At 38.2% G+C, this 9,945-nt stretch overlaps 1 pseudogene; it reads right to left on the reverse strand.

Moving 5' to 3' along the window:
* Positions 1-9,696, reverse strand: part of LOC107757087 (protocadherin-16-like) — an 81,666-nt pseudogene extending 71,970 nt beyond the window's left edge.
* Positions 9,697-9,945: the final 249 nt, after the last annotated feature.

Genomic DNA, 9,945 nt, shown 5'->3' on the forward strand with positions numbered 1-9,945 from the left:
ATATATATATATATATATAAATATATATGTGTGTGTATGTGTGTGTGCACGCGCGCGCATTTTTGTGATATAGGAGGACACAAATTTGTATAATGACATGGGTATGACATAGGTATTACAACGAGAAGGTGATTTATGAGGACATTTTGAGTGTCCCCATATTTTTAAAGGCTTATAAATCATTCAGAATTAGTTTTTTTGAAAATCTAAAAATGTAGAAAGTTTCCTGTAAGGGGTAGGTTTAGATGTAGGGTTGGTGTAGGGCAATAGAAAATACGATTTGTACAGTATAAAAACCATTACGCCTATGGAATGTCCCCACAATTCACAAAAACAAACCTGTGTCTGTATGTGTGTGTGTATAACCAAATGGCAAATAAATTTTGTCCAAATAAATAAAAAATAAAACACAAAAAGCTACAAATAAATTTAGGCAACAACATTTTCATGTACAGTACACTCTCAGAAATAAAGGTACAACAACAGCTGTCAATGAGGCGGTACCTTTTCAAAAGGTACATATTTGTACCTAAAGGGTCCATTTTGGTACCTTAAAGGTACACATTGGTACTTAAAGTGTACATATTAGAACCTAATAGGTACAAAAGTGTACCTTTTGAAAAGGTACCACCCCATTGACAGCTGTTGTACCTTTATTTCTGAGAGTGTACAAAAATTTATATTCTTTTAGAGATTTGCTAACTAATACATCATAACATGTTATTAAACAGTGTTATTAAAAGTGAGCATTAGGCAATGACAAAGGTAATCTAAATTGTAAAGGAAATGAGCATGCACAATATCAACAGATAACTGAAAATCTGTAGCACTGTCTCACATTTCCATTCGTTCAAACTTAATATGGCATCTACCTTGACTAAGATCCAAAGCCTGACTGGTGAATACGAAACAGCTATAATGAAAACACAGAACAAACCACAAAACCATGAAAGACTTCACGATTTTTCACCAACTTGTCCCAAGTAAACTATTCAAAAAACTCTAATACCAAAACCACCAAATAATCCATAAGTCTTTCTTCTCCCTCTTTCTTGCTGTTGTCTTACCACACACACATCTTAAATTTGTCACTGCTAAGCAATGCACTGCGAGCACTTTCCTTCCTACCCTAGTAAGTCACACATTTTCCCCCTGCTACAGTTGGACAGATGCATTGGATTTGAATTGATGGGCTCTATGTGCTATAAAAACACAGGCAGATACCTCGAGTGGAGCAACTCTGACCTGGACACCCACAAAATGTCCAGATGTGCGTCCATGTTTATATTCGCTTCAGAGCGCTCGCTTGGCCTCAAACGAAGTGCTCGAGGAAGTATTATATTTGCAAACACATTAAGTAGTACATCTCGTTTCCTGCAATTTGGCTGCTCTGTGTAAATACTGTGCTAAACCACAGAGCCGGGGTAGCAGGGGCACGGCAGTTAGCACGGAAGAGAACTAAAAACAGTGGAGGCTTGGCCTGAAAGTGATAGAGTGCCTGCAGAGGAGAGGACAGAAGTATGCCACTGAGACTGTCTGCCTGGCTTTCCCTCTTCTTGTATTTGCTTAGTTGGTTACACTGATTGCAAGGTTTTCCTGTAAACAACTGCAAATAACTAAACAGGGAGCTCAGAAGTTAGTATTAGCGAGGCAACATTCAACAACATGAAGTGCATTTGGAACTGTTGGATGAGCAATGTTTTTTTTTTCTGTTTATGCGAAAACATCTACAAAATTTTCAAATATTTGGAAGCTACTTGTAATTGTTTAAATTACGCCAGGTAATGAGAACTGCAATTTAATGAAGTGCAAAACAGCCAAATACGTGTGTGTGTGTACAGTGGGTACGGAAAGTATTCAGACCCCCTTAAATTTTTCACTCTTTGTTATATTGCAGCCATTTGTTTCTATATTTTGCTTTTTTGATATCGGTTTAAATTTTTTACTTTTTAATATATATATTATATATATGTGTATGTGTGTGTGTGTGTGTGTGTGTGTGTGTGTAATTTGAAATGTAAACCAAAATATGGATAGCAAACCAATAACTGAAGAAAACAAAAACAAATATCAAACAAACAAACAAAGGTACAGTAAATAAACAGCATTCGAATTGGTCAACTCTATCTAATTGTCTTTATTATCACAAAAACCAACTACATAAACAGTCAACTTTCATAACCAAAAGTGGCCATATTGAGCTCCCCAGGCATTTTCTACAAATTTTCTGCTACAGAATCCAAAGAAATTTTAGCGGTTGCTATGGTCCTCTTATTCAAGGCTGTTGTGAAACCGAGCAAAAACTATGCAAAGTTGTCTGGCATCAAACCAGACTGGGGGAATGATTGTCTTTTGTGTGCACTAAAGCAGTGTGACCAAGTCATTGGAAAAGCGGAGAATGGCTTTTGGAAAAAGGCAGAATCTGAGGCATATTCTGAAACAAAAAAACTGGACATCTGATCAAGAGAAAAATGCCATATGGTAGTGTGTGCGCAGCTTAATGAGGCATGCAGACATCCAACTCCTCCTCAGACCAGGAACCAGGTCCATGCAAAGGCCTGCTGAGCTCCGCTTGTTGATGTTTTGAGTCTAGCATTCAAAGAAGAAAAACTGAACCAGTGATTAAAACATACAGTAGCAGTCAGATCAATGTAAATTTGCTAAAAACATCATTTTTGAAGTAATACAGCAACAATAGATTACATTAAACATAATTTCTGAAAGTCCTAAAATATTCATAGCATATAAATACTCCAGATCATATTCATTCAAATACATTTAGAGTATTAGACAAGAAATGGATGACTCAAATGAGTAATTATTTAGAGTGCCTGAACTGTCAAATTAATTGAAGGCCAGTACTGTTGATGATGAAAAAAAGGTAATTCAAGAAATTAAAACAAAATAAATAAATATCGCCTAAATAAATAGATAAATAAATATTCAAAGGAAATTCACTTATTTAAATATTTATATCACTAAAAAATTTTTAATTAAAAAGTCTCATATTCTGTCCTTTTTATATGTTTGTTTATAAATATATTAATTATGAGAAATGTTTCATAGTCCATGTGCATTCTGTATCTACACTGAGTTCTGCTAATTGGTGTGGAAATGTAAGGAATTGCACACATACTACTATCAAGTTTTTGGAGAGCAGTTGCTGTCAGTATTCAGAAACCTCTTTCTGCTTCTGACTTTACAACAATTTGGCTGATTTAATGTCTAAAGATGCAGGAAAAGAAACACAGCTGGAGTGCACTTGTCTGATGCTGTGAGTGATCACATCTCTGGCTGCAGTGATATGAGTAATATGCCCCAAATTGTCCAGAACACGAATACACTTTTGAGGCAAAGACATATAGTGCTGCCCTTGACCAAAGAAAGCCCTGTGAGTCTATTTTTTAAGGCACGGGGGCAATCAAAGAATGTGGAAGATAAATGGAACAATATCAGTGATGTCTTTTCAAGGACAGTGCAGGACTTGGAGTTCACTTCTAGCAGAGAGTTGCCAAGGCACGACTGAGACAGGAAACATCTTTGAGGCTACAAAGGAAAACTGACACAAGTACACACAAGTTGTACTCAGACTTCTAAAACAGGCAAATGCCAAAATATTTTGGTTTGGCTCAAATATTCAGACTCCTCTCAAGTTCTTAAAAAGCCTCCAGCGTTGACAGATCTCTCTAAGAAGTTTTTGGGGTGGTAAGGTAGTTCTGACACCCTCCTAATGAGCTGTGAATTCAGATCAGATAAGGAGCTGTGGAGACACACAGCTCCCCATGAAGAAGGAAGAACATCCCATAAAAGCCACATTAACTTTTGCCATTACAGTAGAGGATTGTTGGCTCTCATTTCACCTCCTTAGATGACTGGGGCTGGAAGATCAAAAACCAATCCCTATTTTTTTCAGACATATATTTGCTCTAAAATAGTGTCATATTTTTTTCTTAATCAATGGAACCATAATTTAAAATTTAAATTCCAGCCAGATATTGTAACTAAGTGCAGATTCAAAACAGCAAAAACTAGTTAAAAAATATTAATGTATAATTAATTAATTAAATATTAATATATTAATGATTTTACTGAATATTTAAGATAAAGATCATTTAAATAAAGAATATTTAATAAAAAAATGAAATAAAGAATATTTAATAATTATATATCTAATATAACAATAAAGTAATATCTATCAACATACTTTACTAAAACATTTTGAGATATGAAAAATGTCATAGGGACATAACATTTGTGAGCAACAAAAGATTGAATCAGAGTTTGGAATCGATTCGCTAAAATTGATTCATTGAAAATGATTCAGTGATTAATTCATCTATTGCTTGAACACTCATTTCTGAAGTTTAAATCTTTCATAATAAGTCTCTCATACTTAACCTAACTAGTCTTTAGGATTAACCTAACTTTCCTTTAGGACACATAATGGCCAAACAAAAAGTGCATAAAAATCATTACAATGTTACAATACTGCTTAATTTTAAAATCACTGCTAATATATCCGTAATATTCAATTTATCTCGAGCCATACTGTGCATGAGAACAGTACTGATTTCTGGAGCCCATTATATATCATAGAAAAAGAGCACAAACAAGCACAAAGATGAGCGTTTCAGGGAAAGAAGCGAATAAAGGCTTTAGAAATAGAATGCAGTGCTAACAAGACTATGCTAACAGATGATTGTTCAGGGCCCTCAATGAATATGAATAGGACAAAGGCCTTTCCTGGCTTATTGTGCTGTGGAGACCTGTGGAGCAATCACACTCCATCTTTTTTCACAGTTCTCTCAATTCAAATCATTAAGAAAAGGGAGACTTGACTAAATGTACCAATTATGCAGCTGCCTCACACAGAGTGAAAAACGCTCGTCACCCCGGTGGTGAACATGTCCAAGACCGCAGTTGGAGTGTGTTGTGAATAGTAGCCTTAAAAAGGGAAGTGTCCTAGCAGAGGAGACAAAACAGCAGCTGAGTTCAAGCCATTCTTGCGCATCTACCAAGGAGAAGCTGTGCCCTCCATAGGAGCTCCAAACTCTCAGACTGGATAGAGGATTCTAATATTACACAATAACAGGGTTGGATCGATACCAAAATTTGGCTTTGGTATGACACCAGCTGGGATTGTTACTTACATACCAAATAAAAGGCCTCAAGTAATGAAATGAATGACTAATGACAAAAAAACTCAAGAAATGTTCATTAAAAAAATGAATAAAACCAAAAACTAGCATAACTGGGAAAAACTGGGAAACAAAACCAAAATACATTTTCAATACTCAAAGTAACTAAAATACAATTTAAAAAAATAGTTTTGAATACATAATACAGATACTAGTTTTGGATACATGACATATCATAAGACAAAATCTTTTCTCACCTCCATTAAACAATGAAAATGCCACTACACGCAAATAACACTAAGTAATGACTAAGCAGAGAAATTTATTTGAATTCAATTTAATTTGAATGATACCAGTTAGCACATCTTCGGCAGCCCTAAAATACTAAAAATCAAATACAAACTAAACGTATTGAAACTAGGAAACTCTACAACTAACAATGATATAATAAAAAACTAATGAAAACTAAACTAACTCGGTTTTATGCCTTATAAATAATAGCAGATAATAATTGAAAGCAGAGTTATGGTCATTATAAGAATTTAGTAACATGTCTGATAATTTTAGACACCCTTGATTCCAATGCCAGTCTTTTGCAAGTTATCTTTGCGGTTAAAACCAAACTGGGTATAGTCGCTAGAGTTTTCACACTACAAAGGGTGGAAATTCCACCAAAAGAGAAATAAAACCCAGTTAATTATTCCTCAGCCCAACAGCAGTGACAAGCAAAGTGACAAAACCTAAAATGTAGTAAATCGGCAATGCCAGTACACATTAAACTAATCATGCTCCGCTGTGAGGTATACACTGGAAAAAATGAAATCAAGCCCGGTTCAGATGTTAAATGAGTGCTCACAATGGCCCCATTGTAATGGCATTTGGACAGAAGCTTTGATTCAGAAAAAGGGAGGCGGTGGGAACTCTGCGCACAGGGATCTCTGATGAAGGGAAAAAAGCAACTCATCAAGTGCCGTGCTGTGATGCTTGGATGTGGATTTGGCAATGATTTCTGCAGTCTGTGCATCATCAGACTCCCAACTGCTCTTGAGTGGCATGCCAGCTCTCATCTTCAGCAGTCATTCGTGTCACAGCCTGAGAGACAGTTGGTTTGGACCTCGTCCTTGGCAAGTTTGCTTTGATGGTTGTAAGGATAGACTTAGTAACTCCTTATATTGTTCTTGTGTTGAAAACTGAAGTCTTTTGGCAACTGTCTATAAACCATTAGCACTCATTCAATGAGGATGGAAACTGACAGCAAGACAGGAGCCACTCGATCGGATTTGATTTGCACTTGATTTGTAGACCTGAGCACTGCTGATCCGATTCATAATTCCAAACTTAAGTAATACCACTATAAACTTCTAATTTTACTCCCAGACCTCCCACTTGACCCTGCACAGCTCCTATTCCCACTCTACAGCAGAAAGGAGTCCGCCAGTCCCAAAACCTCTCCCAGGCACGACCCTCCCTCTCTCTGGAGAAACTCCAGGGCCAAGTACCCGTCTGCTGGGCCCTCTGTCAGCTCGCTGGAGTGTGTCTCAACCCCCGCCAGCACAAATCCACCACAGAGAAAGCATTAATGTGCCTTCACTTGATATGTGACCATGTGAAATTACACGTTTTGATTTACTAGGAAATGTATTACGAGCTTTGAATTTGCCTGTGGAGAAACTTATTAGAAAAACACTTTGAAGTCCCTGTACAGACAATGATAAAAACCAGAGAGAGGAAAAAAAGTTTGTGTCTTATAGTCAGCAGACAACAGGGACTATGAATTCTAGGCCAGATGAGAACAAAATTGCAAACCTCAACTGACCCCTCACACATTTTCACATGAAAAGTAAGGTTATGAATCTAGAACCGGTTCTTTGTAAATACCTAAATGACTAAAATGACATTCGTCCATAAATGCCAGAATACCATACTAAATCTGGCAGAGTTTCCTACACTACTTGTTCAGTGGTGACACCACCATTACTGAATCTACAGCTTGAAACAGCATGACTAGTGCAGTCCGATTACAGAAAAATTACTCTAATGATTCGGTTCATTGTAGCGAATAAAACACATACAGTGCAACCTGTATAGTCAAACTGACTCCATTTTCTCACAATTGAATAATTTTTTCAGAAATATTTTATAATATTTAACTGAATATTTAATATAAAAATAACTAAAATAATCACTAGTGGAACCATTAGAAAAAGAATTAATAGGAACTGGAGCCAGAATTGCTTAATTATTTATGATTCATATCCCTAGTGAAAAGCCTTTTACCTTTAAATGTGAACTCATCTGCACCACCTTCTGTACTACATTGAAAAACCATTGTGAGGTGTAAGTAACAACAGCTAGTAAAAAAAACAATACCCCACAGCCTGAGGAGAGTGAGTAACTCCCAACTGAAGTAGTCCAATCTAAACAAAGCTTACTTAAGCTCGCTCCCCAATATCTTACAATTCATCATGCTGGTTTCCAAGTCAATTTCCTAAAATGACTGTTTCCATTTACTCAGCTTACACACTTTAAAAGAGCACTCTAACAATCTGTCTTAAATATACAGCCATTCCACATTGGGGTTTTCACACACTTCATGCTCAACCCCCCCCCCAATTTTGCATATTAATCAGTATAATACAAATTCAGCATTTGCAGACAAAGAAATGATAGTCCTACCTCCATGAAACAGATCCCTGCTGCGGCGTTCTCCTTGATGGATGCATTGTAGAACTTGCTACCAAACACAGGCTCATTATCATTAATATCCTGTAGGATCACTTTGACCACAGCTGTAGAAGATAGTGGCGGTCGACCCCTGTCGGCAGCAACCACAGTGACACTCGGCATAGGGTCCGTTTCGTAATCTAGCTGGGTCAAGGTGGTGATAATACCAGTGACTGCGTCAATACTGAACCAGTCTGAATGAGTTTCTTCATTCTGTAGGATGCTGTACTGAACATCTCCATTGGGCCCCTGGTCTTTGTCCCGTGCTGTAACCTGTACAACAAAACTTCCTGGAAAGGCAACCTCTAGAATTACCTGGGTATACTCCTGCTGGTCAAACAAAGGAGGGTTGTCATTAATATCCATGACCTGAATAGTAAATGAAGACTCTGCCCATAATGGAGGAGTGCCAGAATCTGTAGCCAAGACTCTGAGTTCATAATGGTCTTGCTCCTCACGATCAAGGATCTGATCTATGCAGATGAGATAGATGATGCTGTCTTTGGTGGTCAAAGCAAACTTTCCATCACCCCCTTCCAAAGATACATTCACATTGGCATATTCTCCATAATCAGGGTCTGTGACCGAAATCCTAGCCACGTACTGGCCAGGCTGTGCTCCTTCAGAGATGCGTGGAGAACCATCCTCACTGAGGAAGATGATGGTCATGGTGGGCTGGTTGTCATTGTAGTCTCGCACCTGAATGGTCACGAAAGCGTTGGTGACCTCTGGTTGACTGGAATTGTCCCGAGCCTGTACCACAAGCTCATGGACTCTTCTCATCTCGTAATCCAAAGGCTTGTTCAGAGTGATAACTCCAGTTCGAGAGTCAATGACAAAGTAGCGATCAGGATCGCTCTGTCTCCTGTTGATATCATAGAGCACCAACCCACTGTCACCTTCATCAGCATCTGAAGCAAACACCTGCAGTATATTGTTCCCAGGTTGAAGGTTCTCAGAGATCACTGCATGGTAGCGACTCTGGTTGAAGACTGGGGCATTGTCGTTGATGTCCTGCACAATCACATCCAGGATCATTTGTCCTGTCCTCTTGGGAGAGCCACCATCAAATGCTTCCAAGAGTAGAGTGTACGAAGATCTTGTCTCTCTGTCCAAAACTGCATTGACTACCAAATCCAAGTAGAGCACTTTGTTGGATCCTCGTTTGGTTTCAAGAAGAAAAGCTTGTCCTACATTTCCATCCGTTATGATGTAACCTTGCGTAGTAAGCTGGACCTCATCTGCATCCAAGGCAGGCTCAAGAGGAAACTTAGTGCCAATGGTTGTCTGTTCTGGAATCTTAAACGTGGCTTTTTTTCTTGGGAACATTGGAGCGTGATCATTGATGTCATTTACTAAGATGATGACTTCTACTGTTATACCGGTTATGGTGACTGCTATGAAGCTGTAGCGGTCCCGTACTTCCCGGTCCAGGACCTTTGCGGTTTTTATGATACCTGTACTTTCGTCGATATCCAAATCGGTGCCAACACCTGTGCCCTGATGATCTGAGATGAAATAGTGGGTTGCAGTCATGTCAGGTGGGAGGCCAGCACTAATGTCACCTACTACAGTTCCTGCTGGCTGTTCCTCATCTAGCTGGAGCTGCAATGTTCCTGGCACCATGGATGAGTGGATGGTCATGAGCTGTAGCACCACATAGAGGATCACCAATATCCAGCACCAAGCCCTGTTTTGATGCAACCGATCCATAATCGTCCTTCCTTTGCTCTTCACTGAAAATTCTTCTTACAAAACCTGACAGGACAAATGGAAAAGGGCATTAGTTAGAGAAACAAGCATAAGTGAACTAACAGTATAAGCGGTTTGACATTATCCAAAAATCTAAAAAAGCATGCATTACATAAAGATGGATTACACAAGCAGGCTCAGTTACAATTATGAAAAGAATGCTTAAGTGGCTTTCCACATGTTGCATGTGTTCACCTTTAATAATACAGCAGCACACCATATACACGTTGTACCTGCATTTTACTGTCAGCTAATAAGTCAAGACATCATTGCTACAGTTAAAACGAGAAGCTTCACTGTACTAAAATTAAAAGAAACCACAAGGTAGTCA

The sequence above is a fragment of the Sinocyclocheilus rhinocerous genome, unplaced genomic scaffold, assembly GCF_001515625.1.
Source record: "Sinocyclocheilus rhinocerous isolate Xijiao unplaced genomic scaffold, SAMN03320098_v1.1 scaffold1152, whole genome shotgun sequence".
NCBI lineage: Eukaryota > Metazoa > Chordata > Actinopteri > Cypriniformes > Cyprinidae > Sinocyclocheilus > Sinocyclocheilus rhinocerous.